Raw genomic sequence first — 14,986 nt, 5'->3', positions numbered from 1 at the left:
TTTATCAACTTAATTGAATGCTTACTAGATGACATAAGATGACTATGTGCATTGGTTTTTTCTTTTTTTTGAATTTTTATGCCCATTTGAATCTTGGTCAAATCCTAGGTTTGACCATGATTTAATCAAGTTTAAAACATGAATATGAAAAATTAAGCATCTATCCTTCTTACTCACTCCAATATGTAGCTCTTGGGAGGGTTTTTGAAATTTCCATGCTTGAAAACCAAAAACCACTTCTCTTCATGCATGCTTGACTTCATAAGACATAGTTTAGGGTTAGGGGGTAGATACATGATTTTCCTGCTAGTTTGAATATGTCTAGACCTTGTTTATCAATTTAATTGAATGCTTACTATATGACATGAGCAGACCTAGCTTGGTTTTAATTTTTTTATACCCATTTGAATCTTCGTCAAATCCTAGGTTTGTTGACCAAGATTTGAACAAGTTTAAAACATGAATATGAAAAAGTAAGCATGTATGCGTCTTAATTAGTCACTCCAAAATGAAGCTCTTGGGAGGGTTTTTGAAATTTCCATGTTTGAAACCAAAAACCACTTCTTCTCTTCATGCTTGACTTCATAAGTCAGGGTTTAGGGATATATAGGGGGTAGATACATGATTTTTCTGGTTTGATATGTCTAGACCTTGTTTATCAACTTAATTGAATGCTTACTATATGACATAAGAAGACTACGTGACTTGTGCTCACTAAAGTGTGGGACCTCACGCATGGGAACCACACGTAAGTGACAGACTTGTTGCTCTAATAACTCGGGTGATCATTATACTGTATTAGTACATAGTTTCCTATGGATCCTTCTTAGTCACTCCAAAATGAAGTTCTTTGGGAGGGTTTTTGAAATTTCCATGTTTGAAACCCAAAACAACTTCTCTTCATGCTTGACTTCATAAGACAGAGTTTAGGGTTAGGGGTAGATCCATGATTTGTCTGGTTTGAATACGTCTAGACCTTGTTTATCAACTTTAATGCTTACTATATGACATAAGAAGACTATGTGCTTTGGTTTTTCATTTGTTTTCAATTTTTATGCCCATTTGAACCTTGGTCAAATCCTAGGTTTGACCATGATTTAAACAAGTTCAAAATATAAATATGAAAAATTAAGCATCTATCCTTCTTAGTCACTCCAAAATGTAGCTCTTGGGAGGGTTTTTGAAATTTCCATGTTTGAAACCAAAAACCACATCTCTTCATGCTTGACTTCATAAGTCAGAGTTTAGGGATAGGGGGTAGATACATGATCTTTCTGGTTTGAATACGTCTAGACCTTGTTTATCAACTTTAATGCTTACTATATGACATAAGAAGACTATGTGCTTTGGTTTTTCATTTATTTTGATTTATTTTGAATTTTTATGCCCATTTGAATCTTGGTCAAATCCTAGGTTTGACCATGATTTAAACAAGTTCAAAATATAAATATGAAAAATTAAGCATCTATCCTTCTTAGTCACTCCAAAATGTAGCTCTTGGGAGGGTTTTTGAAATTTCCATGTTTGAAACCAAAAACCACATCTCTTCATGCTTGACTTCATAAGTCAGAGTTTAGGGATAGGGGGTAGATACATGATTTTTCTGGTTGAATATGTCTAAACCTTGTTTATCAACTTGAATGCTTACTATATGACATACGAAGACTATTTGCTAATAGAGGGAGCAAGCATTCCAGCTATGAAAAGTACCAAACGATGTATACCAAAATGATTTTTTAGAGGAATACTAGTTCGGATTATATAATTTTATATTAGCAGGCCAAAATCGAACCCCGTAGTTGGATTTTCAGAAATTGATCCGTAGTACTGGGCAAAACCCTAGTTTAGCTTATTTAATAATAGATTCGTAGGTCGATTTTTTACGTTATTATTATTATTACTAGGCAGCACATGTGTTTGCCCGTCCAGTGAAACTCTTTCATTTCATTTTTCTTTTCCGCAAGGTCAGGAGTCGGAGGAAGAGGGATCACACGGGAGGAGACGAAGGGAGAGCAGTCACGGGGCCCCACTTATTTATGGTGTCTATCCTTTTTCTGGTGATGTTGACTGTTGTGCAGGGTTGTCAGTGCGCAGCGCAGGGCCGGGGGGTGCGAGCGAGCGAGAAAGGCCGAGAATGAGAGAGATGTTTTTTTTAGAGGGACAACCAAACGATCCCGAAGGACCCAGATTTCCAATACGCATCAGAGCGCAGTTTACAGCAGGACACAAAATATGGAGGAAATTACGTCTAAATCCCTAAGATTTACATGGTAGACCCCAGGCTGAAAGCAAGAAATGCGATCGGGTCCTTAACAGCCACCGTCCGGATTGATCCTCGTCGCAGCCGGGGACGAACCACTTGGCGCGTCCAAATCGCCATGGCTACAGAGCCTGCACACCATGGCCTACGAGCTCAGCTAGAAACGACCTGCCAAAACCGGCAGCCAACGGAGGTGGATAATTGGAGAGAGAGAGAGAGAGAGAGAGAGAGAGAGAGAGAGTTGATGCCTCTCTCTTGACAAAGAAGATGGCTGGGAGTTTGCCTACCTAGCGTACGTGACTTGTGCTCACTGAAGTGTGGGACCTCACGCATGGGAACCACACGTAAGTGATAGACTTGTTGCTCTAATAACTCGGGTGATTATTATACTGTATTAGTACATAGTTTCCTATGGATCCTTCTTAGTCACTCCTAAATGAAGCTCTTGAGAGGGTTTTTGAAATTTCCATGTTTGAAACCAAAAACCACTTCTCTTCATGCTTGACTTCACAAGACAGAGTTTAGGGTTATGGGGTAGATACATGATTTTTCTGGTTTGAGTATGTCTAGACCTTGTTTATCAACTTGAATGCTTACTATATGACAGAGGAAGACTATGTGCTTTGGTTTTTCATTTTTTGATTTTTTTGAATTTTTATACCAATTTGAATCTTGGTCAAACCTATGGTTCAACCAAGATTTAAACAAGTTAAAAACATGAGTATGAAAAACTAAGCCTCTAACCATTTTAGTCGCACCAAAATGAAGCTCTTGGGAGGTTTTTTGAAATTTCCATGTTTGAAACCAAAAATCACTTCTCTTCATATGCTTGACTTCATAAGACAGAGTTTAGGGTTAGGGGGTAGATACATGATTTTTCTGGTTTGAATATGTCTAGACCTTGTTTATCAACTTAATTGAATGCTTACTATATGACATAAGAAGACTATGTGCATTGGTTTTTTATTTTATTTTATTTTTGCCCATTTGAATCTTGGTCAAATCCTAGGTTTGACCATGATTTAAACAAATTAAGCATGTATCCTTCGTAGTCACTCCAAAATGAAGCTCTTGAGAGGGTTTTTGAAATTTCCATGTTTGAAACCAAAAAACCGCGTACTTCTCTTCATGCTAAACTTCATAAGACAGAGTTTGGGGTTAGGGGTAGCTTGATACATGATTTTTCTCGTTTGAATATGTCTAGACCGTACCTTGTTTATCAACTTAATTGAATGCTTACTATATATATGACATAAGAAGACTATATGCATTGGTTTTTCATTTTATTGTTTTTTTTAATTTTATGCCCATTTGAATCTTGGTCAAATCCTAGGTTTGACCCTGATTTAAACAAGTTGAAAACATGAATATGAAAAATTAAGCATATATCCTTCTTAGTCACTCCAAAATGAAGCTCTTTGGGAGGGTTTTTGAAATTTCCATGTTTGAAACCAAAAACCACATATCTTCATGCGCTTGACTTCATGAGACAGAGTTTAGGGTTAGGGGTAGATACATGATTTCTCTGGTTTGAATATGTTTAGACCTTGTTTATCAACTTAATTGAATGCTTACTATATGACATAAGAAGACTATGTGCCTTGGTTTTTCATTTTTTTAATTATGCCCATTTGAATCTTGGTCAAATCCTAGGTTTGACCATGATTTAAACAAGTTTAAAACATGAATATGAAAAATTAAGCATGTATCCTGCGTAGTCACTCCAAAATGAAGCTCTTGAGAGGTTTTTTCAAATTTTCATGTTTGAAACCAAAAAACCACGTACTTCACTTCATGCTTGTCTTCATAAGACAGAGTTTGGGGTTAGGGGTAGCTTGTTGATACATGATTTTTCTGGTTTGAATATGTCTAGACTTTGTTTATCAACTTAATTGAATGCTTACTAGATGACATAAGATGACTATGTGCATTGGTTTTTCATTTTATTGTTTTATTTTTATTTTTTATGCCCATTTGAATCTTGGTCAAATCCTAGGTTTTACCATGATTTAATCAAGTTTAAAACATGAATATGAACAATTAAGCATCTATCCTTCTTAGTCACTCCAATATGTAGCTCTTGGGAGGGTTTTTGAAATTTCCATGCTTGAAAACCAAAAACCACTTCTCTTCATGCATGCTTGACTTCATAAGACTTAGTTTAGGGTTAGGGGGTAGATACCTGATTTTCCTGCTAGTTTGAATATGTCTAGACCTTGTTTATCAATTTAATTGAATGCTCACTATATGACATGAGCAGACCTTGGTTTTAATTTTTTATACCCATTTGAATCTTCGTCAAATCCTAGGTTTGTTGACCAAGATTTGAACAAGTTTAAAACATGAATAATATGAAAAAGTAAGCATGTATGCTTCTTAATTAGTCACTCCAAAATGAAGCTCTTGGGAGGGTTTTTGAAATTTCCATGATTGAAACCAAAAACCACTTCTCTTCATGCTTGACTTCATAAGTCATGGTTTAGGGATATATAGGGGGTAGATACATGATCTTTCTAGTTTGAATATGTCTAGAGCTTGTTTATCAACTTAATTGAATGCTTACTATATGACATAAGAAGACTATGTGCCTTGATTTTTCATTTTTTTAAATTATGCCCATTTGAATCATGGTCAAATCCTACGTTTGACCATGATTTAAACAAGATTAAAACATGAATATGAAAAATTAAGCATGTATCCTTCGTAGTCACTCCAAAATGAAGCTCTTGAGAGGTTTTTTCAAATTTTCATGTTTGAAACCAAAAAACCACGTACTTCACTTCATGCTTGTCTTCATAAGACAGATTTTGGGGTTAGGGGTAGCTTGTTGATACATGATTTTTCTGGTTTGAATATGTCTAGACTTTGTTTATCAACTTAATTGAATGCTTACTAGATGACATAAGATGACTATGTGCATTGGTTTTTCATTTTATTGTTTTATTTTTATTTTTTATGCCCATTTGAATCTTGGTCAAATCCTAGGTTTTACCATGATTTAATCAAGTTTAAAACATGAATATGAACAATTAAGCATCTATCCTTCTTAGTCACTCCAATATGTAGCTCTTGGGAGGGTTTTTGAAATTTCCATGCTTGAAAACCAAAAACCACTTCTCTTCATGCATGCTTGACTTCATAAGACAAAGTTTAGGGTTAGGGGGTAGATACATGATTTTCCCGCTAGTTTGAATATGTCTAGACCTTGTTTATCAATTTAATTGAATGCTCACTATATGACATGAGCAGACCTTGGTTTTAATTTTTTATACCCATTTGAATCTTCGTCAAATCCTAGGTTTGTTGACCAAGATTTGAACAAGTTTAAAACATGAATAATATGAAAAGGTAAGCATGTATGCTTCTTAATTAGTCACTCCAAAATGAAGCTCTTGGGAGGGTTTTTGAAATTTCCATGATTGAAACCAAAAACCACTTCTCTTCATGCTTGACTTCATAAGTCATGGTTTAGGGATATATAGGGGGTAGATACATGATCTTTCTGGTTTGAATATGTCTAGAGCTTGTTTATCAACTTAATTGAATGCTTACTATATGACATAAGAAGACTATGTGCCTTGATTTTTCATTTTTTTAAAATTATGCCCATTTGAATCTTGGTCAAATCCTACGTTTGACCATGATTTAAACAAGTTTAAAACATGAATATGAAAATTAAGCATGTATCCTTCGTAGTCACTCCAAAATGAAGCTCTTGAGAGGGTTTTTGAAATTTCCATGTTTGAAACCAAAAAACCACGTACTTCTCTTCATGCTTGACTTCATAAGACAGAGTTTGGGGTTATGGGTAGCTTGATACATGATTTTTCTCATTTGAATATGTCTAGACCTTGTTTATCAACTTAATTGAATGCTTACTATATATATGACATAAGAAGACTATGTGCATTGGTTTTTCATTTTATTGTTTTTTTAATTTTATGCCCATTTGAATCTTGGTCAAATCCTAGGTTTGACCATGATTTAAACAAGTTGAAAACATGAATATGAAAAATTAAGCATATATCCTTCGTAGTCACTCCAAAATGAAGCTCTTGGGAGGGTTTTTGAAATTTCCATGTTTGAAACCAAAAACCACATATCTTCATGCTTGACTTCATGAGACAGAGTTCAGGGTTAGGGGGGTAGATACATGATTTCTCTGGTTTGAATATATCTAGACCTTGTTTATCAACTTAATTGAATGCTTACTATGTGACATAAGAAGACTATGTGCCTTGATTTTCCATTTTTTGTTTTTTCTGAATTTTTATGCCCATTTTAATCTTGGTCAAATCCTAGGTTTGACCATGATTTAAACAAGTTTAAAACATGAATATGAAAAATTAAGCATATATCCTTCTTAGTCACTCCAAAATGTAGATCTTGGTAGGGTTTTTGAAATTTCCATGTTTGAAACCAAAAACCACTTCTCTTCATGCATGCTTGACTTCATAAGGCAGAGTTTAGGGTTAGGGGTAGCTAGATACATGATTTTTCTGGTTTGAATATGTCTAGACCTTGTTTATCAACTTAATTGAATGCTTACTATATGACATAAGAAGACTATGTGCCTTGGTTTTTCATTTTTTTTAAATTATGCCCATTTGAATCTTGGTCAAATCCTACGTTTGACCATGATTTAAACAAGTTTAAAACATGAATATGAAAATTAAGCATGTATCCTTCGTAGTCACTCCAAAATGAAGCTCTTGAGACGGTTTTTGAAATTTCCATGTTTGAAACCAAAAAACCACGTACTTCTCTTCATGCTTGACTTCATAAGACAGAGTTTGGGGTTATGGGTAGCTTGATACATGATTTTTCTCGTTTGAATATGTCTAGACCTTGTTTATCAACTTAATTGAATGCTTACTATATGACATAAGAATACTATGTGCCTTGGTTTTTCATTTATTTTGATTTATTTTGAATTTTTATGCCCATTTGAATCTTGGTCAAATCCTAGGTTTGACCATGATTTAAACAAGTTCAAAATATAAATATGAAAAATTAAGCATCTATCCTTCTTAGTCACTCCAAAATGTAGCTCTTGGGAGGGTTTTTGAAATTTCCATGTTTGAAACCAAAAACCACATCTCTTCATGCTTGACTTCATAAGTCAGAGTTTAGGGATAGGGGGTAGATACATGATTTTTCTGGTTGAATATGTCTAAACCTTGTTTATCAACTTGAATGCTTACTATATGACATACCAAGACTATTTGCTAACAGAGGGAGCAAGCATTCCAGCTATGAAAAGTACCAAACGATGCATACCAAAATGATTTTTTAGAGGAATACTAGTTCGGATTATATAATTTTATATTAGCAGGCCAAAATCGAACCCCGTAGTTGGATTTTCAGAAATTGATCCGTAGTACTGGGCAAAACCCTAGTTTAGCTTATTTAATAATAGATTCGTAGGTCGATTTTTTACGTTATTATTATTATTACTAGGTAGCACATGTGTTTGCCCGTCCAGTGAAACTCTTTCATTTCATTTTTCTTTTCCGCAAGGTCGGGAGTCGGAGGAAGAGGGATCACACGGGAGGAGACGAAGGGAGAGCAGTCATGGGGCCCCACTTATTTATGGTGTCTATCCTTTTTCTGGTGATGTTGACTATTGTGCAGGGTTGTCAGTGCGCAGCGCAGGGCCGGGGGGTGCGAGCGAGCGAGAAAGGCCGAGAATGAGAGAGATGTTTTTTTTAGAGGGACAACCGAACGATCCTGAAGGACCCAGATTTCCAATACGCATCAGAGCACAGTTTACAGCAGGACACAAAATATGGAGGAAATTACGTCTAAATCCCTAAGATTTACATGGTAGACCCTGTCGAAAGCAAGAAATGCGATCGGGTCCTTAACAGCCACCGTCCGGATTGATCCTCGTCGTAGCCGGGGACGAACCACTTGGCGTGACCAAATCGCCATGGCTACAGAGCCTGCACACCATGGCCTACGAGCTGAGCTAGAAACGACCTGCCAAAACCGGCAGCCAACGGAGGTGGATAATTGGAGAGAGAGAGAGAGAGAGAGAGAGTTGATGCCTCTCTCTTGACAAAGAAGATGGCTGGGAGTTTGCCTACCTAGCGTACGTGACTTGTGCTCACTGAAGTGTGGGACCTCACGCATGGGAACCACACGTAAGTGACAGACTTGTTGCTCTAATAACTCGGGTGATTATTATATTGTATTAGTACATAGTTTCCTATGGATCCTTCTTAGTCACTCCTAAATGAAGCTCTTGAGAGGGTTTTTGAAATTTCCATGTTTGAAACCAAAAACCACTTCTCTTCATGCTTGACTTCACAAGACAGAGTTTAGGGTTATGGGGTAGATACATGATTTTTCTGGTTTGAGTATGTCTAGACCTTGTTTATCAACTTGAATGCTTACTATATGACAGAGGAAGACTATGTGCTTTGGTTTTTCATTTTTTTATTTTTTTGAATTTTTATACCAATTTGAATCTTGGTCAAACCTATGGTTCAACCAAGATTTAAACAAGTTAAAAACATGAGTATGAAAAACTAAGCCTCTAACCATTTTAGTCGCACCAAAATGAAGCTCTTGGGAGGGTTTTTGAAATTTCCATGTTTGAAACCAAAAATCAATTCTCTTCATATGCTTGACTTCATAAGACAGAGTTTAGGGTTAGGGGGTAGATACATGATTTTTCTGGTTTGAATATGTCTAGACCTTGTTTATCAACTTAATTGAATGCCTACTATATAACATAAGAAGACCTTTTTTGTTTTTTTTGAATTTTTATACCCATTTGAATCTTGGTCAAATCCTAGGTTTCACCAAGATTTGAATAAGTTTAAAACATGAATATGAAAAAGTAAGCATGCATGTATGCTTCTTAATTAATCACTTCGAAATGAAGCTCTTGGGAGGGTTTTTGAAATTTCCATGTTTGAAACCAAAAACCACATATCTTCATGCGCTTGACTTCATGAGACTGAGTTTAGGGTTAGGGGGTAGATACATGATTTCTCTGGTTTGAATATGTCTAGACCTTGCTTATCAACTTAATTGAATGCTTACTATATGACATAAAAAGACTATATGCCTTGATTTTTCATTTTTTAAAATTTTGCCCATTTGAATCTTGGTCAAATCCTAGGTTTGACCATGATTTAAACAAATTAAGCATGTATCCTTCGTAGTCACTCCAAAATGAAGCTCTTGAGAGGGTTTTTGAAATTTCCATGTTTGAAACCAAAAAACCGCGTACTTCTCTTCATGCTAAACTTCATAAGACAGAGTTTGGGGTTAGGGGTAGCTTGATACATGATTTTTCTCGTTTGAATATGTCTAGACCGTACCTTGTTTATCAACTTAATTGAATGCTTACTATATATATGACATAAGAAGACTATATGCATTGGTTTTTCATTTTTTTTAAATTTTATGCCCATTTGAATCTTGGTCAAATCCTAGGTTTGACCCTGATTTAAACAAGTTGAAAACATGAATATGAAAAATTAAGCATATATCCTTCTTAGTCACTCCAAAATGAAGCTCTTTGGGAGGGTTTTTGAAATTTCCATGTTTGAAACCAAAAACCACATATCTTCATGCGCTTGACTTCATGAGACAGAGTTTAGGGTTAGGGGTAGATACATGATTTCTCTGGTTTGAATATGTTTAGACCTTGTTTATCAACTTAATTGAATGCTTACTATATGACATAAGAAGACTATGTGCCTTGGTTTTTCATTTTTTTTAATTATGCCCATTTGAATCTTGGTCAAATCCTAGGTTTGACCATGATTTAAACAAGTTTAAAACATGAATATTAAAAATTAAGCATGTATCCTTCGTAGTCACTCCAAAATGAAGCTCGATCTTGAGAGGGTTTTTGAAATTTCCATGTTTGAAACCAAAAAACCACGTACTTCTCTTCATGCTAGACTTCATAAGACAGAGTTTGGGGTTAGGGGTAGCTTGATACATAAATTTTCTGGTTTGAATATGTCTAGACATTGTTTATCAACTTAATTGAATGCTTACTAGATGACATAAGATGACTATGTGCATTGGTTTTTCATTGTTTTTGAATTTTTATGCCCATTTGAATCTTGGTCAAATCCTAGGTTTGACCATGATTTAATCAAGTTTAAAACATGAATATGAAAAATTAAGCATCTATCCTTCTTAGTCACTCCAATATGTAGCTCTTGGGAGGGTTTTTGAAATTTTCATGCTTGAAAACCAAAAACCACTTCTCTTCATGCATGCTTGACTTCATAAGACATAGTTTAGGGTTAGGGGTAGATACATGATTTTCCTGCTAGGTTGAATATGTCTAGACCTTGTTTATCAATTTAATTGAATGCTCACTATATGACATGAGCAGACCTTGGTTTTAATTTTTTTATACCCATTTGATTCTTCGTCAAATCCTAGGTTTGTTGACCTAGATTTGTACAAGTTTAAAACATGAATATGAAAAGGTAAGAATGATGCTTCTTAATTAGTCACTCCAAAATGAAGCTCTTGGGAGGGTTTTTGAAATTTCCATGATTGAAACCAAAAACCACTTCTCTTCATGCTTGACTTCATAAGTCAGGGTTTAGGGATATATAGGGGGTAGATACATGCTTTTTCTGGTTTGAATATGTCTAGAGCTTGTTTATCAACTTAATTGAATGCTTACTATATGACATAAGAACACTATGTGCCTTGATTTTTCATTTTTTTAAATTATGCCCATTTGAATCTTGGTCAAATCCTAGGTTTGACCAAGATTTAAACAAGATTAAAACATGAAAATGAAAAATTAAGCCTTGATCCTTCTTATTCACTCCAAAATGAAGCTTTTGGGAGGGTTTTTGAAATATCCAGGTTTGAAACCCAAAACCACTTCTCTTCATGCATAGTTTAGGGTTAGGGGTAGATACATGAATTTTTGGTTTATAGTAAGCATTCAAGTTGATAAACAAGGTCTAGACATATTCAAACCAGAAAAATCTTGTATTACCCCCTAAGGCTAAACTCTGTCATATATATGAAGTCAAGCATATAAGAGGAATGGTTTTGGGTTTCAAACATGGAAAATTCAAAAACCCTCCCAAAAGCTTCATTTTTGAAGTGAATAAGAAGGATCCAGGCTTACTTTTTCATTTTCATGTTACTGACTTGTTTAATTCTTGGTCAAACCTAGGATTTGACCAAGATTCAAATGGGCATAAAAATTCAATGAAGAATTCAAAAAATGAAAAACCAAAGCACATAAGCTTCTTAAGTTATAGTAAGCATTCATGTTGATCAACGGAGTCTAGACATATTTAAACAATAAAAATCATGTATATATCCCAAACCCTAAACTCTGTCTAATGAAGTCAAGCACGAAGAGAAGTGATTTCCGGTTTAATTTTTTATTTCTTTTTTTTTGAATTTTTATGCCCATTTGAATCTTGGTCAAATCCTAGCAGGTTTGACCAATATCTAAACAAGTTTAAAACATGAAAATGAAAAGTAAGTATGGATCCTTCTTATTCACTCCAAAATGAAGCTTTTGGGAGGGTTTTTTAATTTTCCATGTTCGAAACCCAAAATGACATCTCTTCGTGCTTTACTTCATAAGACAAAGTTTAGGGGTAGGGGGTAGATACATGATTTTTCCGGTTTGAATATGTGTAGACCTTGTTTATCAACTTGAATGCTTATTATATGACATCAAAAGACTATGTGTTTGGTTTTTTTTTGAATTTGTTATGCCCATTTGAATCTTGGTCAAATCCTAGGTTTGACCAAGATTTAAACCAGTTTAAAACATGAAAATGAAAAGTAAGCCTGGATTCTTCTTAGTCACTCCAAAATGAAGCTTTTGGGAGGTTTTTTAAATTTCCATGTTTGAAACCCAAAAACACTTCTCTTAATGCTTGACTTCATAAGACAGAGTTTAGGGTTAGGGGCCAAGTATATACATGATTTTTCTTGTTTAAATATGTCTAGACTTTGTTTATCAACTTGAATGCTTACTATATGACATCAAAAGACTATGTGTTTGGTTTTGATTTTTTTGAATTTGTTATGTCCATTTGAATCTTGGTCAAATCCTAGGTTTGACCAAGATTTAAACCAGTTTAAAACATGAAAATGAAAAGGTAAGCCTGGATTCTTCTTAGTCACTCCAAAATGAAGCTTTTGGGAGTTTTTTTAATTTCCAATGTTTGAAACCCAAAACCACTTTTCTTCATGCTTGACTTCATAAGACAGAGTTTAGGGTTAGGGGGTATATACATGATTTTTCTGGTTTGAATATGTCTAGACTTCGTTGATCATCTTTAATGCTTACTATATGACATAAGAAGCTTATGTGCTTTGTTTTTTTTTATTTCTTTTTTGAATTTTTATGCCCATTTGAATCCTGGTCAAATCCTTTGTTTGACCAAGATTTAAACAAGTTAAAACATGAAAATGAAAAAGTAAGCCTGGCTCCTTCTTAGTCATGAAAATGAGTTAACTTGGCTTTCCAACCCTTGAATCCATAGGAAACTTTGTACTAATGCAGTATAATAATCACCCGAGTTTTTACACCAACAGGTCTGTCACTTACGTGTGGTGCCCATGCGTGAGGTCCCAAACTTCAGTGAGCACAAGTCACATGCGGTAGGCAGGCAAAATCCCCGATCAATCCGGGCGGTGGCTGTTAAGGCCCCGATCGCATTTCTTGCTTTCAGACTGGGGTCTACCATGTAAAAGTTTGTTCCTTTTAGATGCATCACTCGTATTTGCAAGTTTTTTGGGGGTCCCGCAAATTCAGGGTAGCATCATGCCCCCCTTCCCACGCCAACACAAACAGAGTTCAACACAACCTAATTAAGCAAGGTTCAACACAGACATAGTTCAACAACCCCTAATTAAGCTAATAGGTTCACCACAAACGCTGCTGAGCAGCAAACATAAACAGAGTTCAACAAAAGATGCTGCTTTTGAAGCAGTAGGAGAGACAAACATGCACAACATGATTCTACGGAGTATATTTACCATCTTCTTCTGTCGCCTCCTCCCGGTCCCGCTTCTTCGCTTCTTGCTGCCCATACCTTTAATCTTTGGTGGCTTGGGCTTGGGAGGAGGCACACGACCGGTCTCGATAGCTTGGTTCAATTTCTTCCTTAGGAATAGCCCATAGGCCATGTGGTTGGCTATGAAGCCGGATCGGTTAACAGTTTCCCCAACTTTGAGACAGCCGGACCCACCGGCTTCGGCATCTTGCGGGACGCTTCGAAAGTCAACCTTTATGCTCTTTGTGCGAAGGCGATTGTTCCTGGCACCGATCCGTGGTTCACTCCAATACTTGTCGAACTTCCCGCCTTAAGCTTGTTGAGAGTGGCCCTGGCCTTCCTATGACGCGACTCGACATCGCTGTCAACCTCATCGCAGCAACCCGATACATGCCAAATAAACAGTGAAGCAAATATGTAGCAGTTGCAACTAATAATGAATATGAATCTAAAAAGATTCTGACGCTAATTCAAAACCCTATAGCGCAAAAAAAGAGGGAGAGACCATAGAGCAAATCGATACAGGGCTATGTTGAATAAGGGAGAGAGGTGAATCGGATGTGAAGCAAATATGTAGCAGTTGCAACTAATACTGAATATGAATCTAAAAAGATTCTGACGCTAATTCAAAACGCTATAGCGCAAAAAAAGAGGGAGAGACCATAGCGCAAATCGATACAGGGCTATGTTGAATAAGGGAGAGAGGTGAATCGGAACATACTTCCTCCCCCTCGTCGACGATATTCTCGTCGAAGGTCGGCGGCGGCGGTTCAAAGATGAGTTCAACCTCGTCCTCGTCATCTAGGGGATGCTTCCCAAGAGAGTGGACTCATCTACCAATAGCATCAGATGCCGATGAGCGACCGATGGCCCGACCTTCGGCAATGGCCTCCGCTTCGTCTTTGGCATCCGCTGCGGCGATGATCGCCGCCGTTGCGGCCATGCGTGCTGCGGTCGCGGCTCTGGACGCCTCCTCTGCGGCTAAGGCCAGCCGCGCGGCTTTCGCTTTTGCTGCGTTGACGGCGTCGGTTGGGCTCTCCATCGGTGGAATGGGAAGGGGAAGTGAAGAGAGGTTATTTTCCTAGTCCGTGGAGAGAGGGAGAAGTGTGGACGTGAAATGGATAACTGACGATATTTCAAGATTTGGGAGACATAGCACGAACGGGCAGATGACAGCGCGTGGGTGCATTACCTCATACTGCCTCTGTCCTAGAAAGAGCGTACGTGTGGGTTTTCAAGGCATATTAAGGATTTTATTATTACATTGGGAGACTGTCATCGACCATCACTTTCCTCTTCAACTTTTCCACCTCCAATGAGCTAAATGCATGTAGTAAATAAGAAAACCATATTATGCTAAATACTACTACATCCATCCCAAAGCGTAAGGCTTATATTATTTTTAGAAGCTCAAACTATGTCAAGGTAAACTAAGATTTTACCAAAAATAATTATCATGCAAAATACAAAATTAATATCAATACATAGACAATGATTTTTTTTGGTATGGTATCTACAAAATATTATATTAGTTGATAGATTGTTCTAAATTTTCTTCAACCTTTAGTTGCTTTGACTCTTAAAAAAAGACTTAAGCTTTGTGATGGAGGTAGTACGTACTAGTCGTGAAGAAACTATATCCCTCGTGATGAGAAATAAATATTTTTTACTACCACTCTTTTGTGGACAAATTTTGAAGTGCATT

Source organism: Lolium perenne, chromosome 3 (assembly GCF_019359855.2).
Source record: "Lolium perenne isolate Kyuss_39 chromosome 3, Kyuss_2.0, whole genome shotgun sequence".
Classification (NCBI taxonomy): Eukaryota; Viridiplantae; Streptophyta; class Magnoliopsida; order Poales; family Poaceae; genus Lolium; species Lolium perenne.
Note: the sequence above shows the minus strand (reverse complement) of the source record.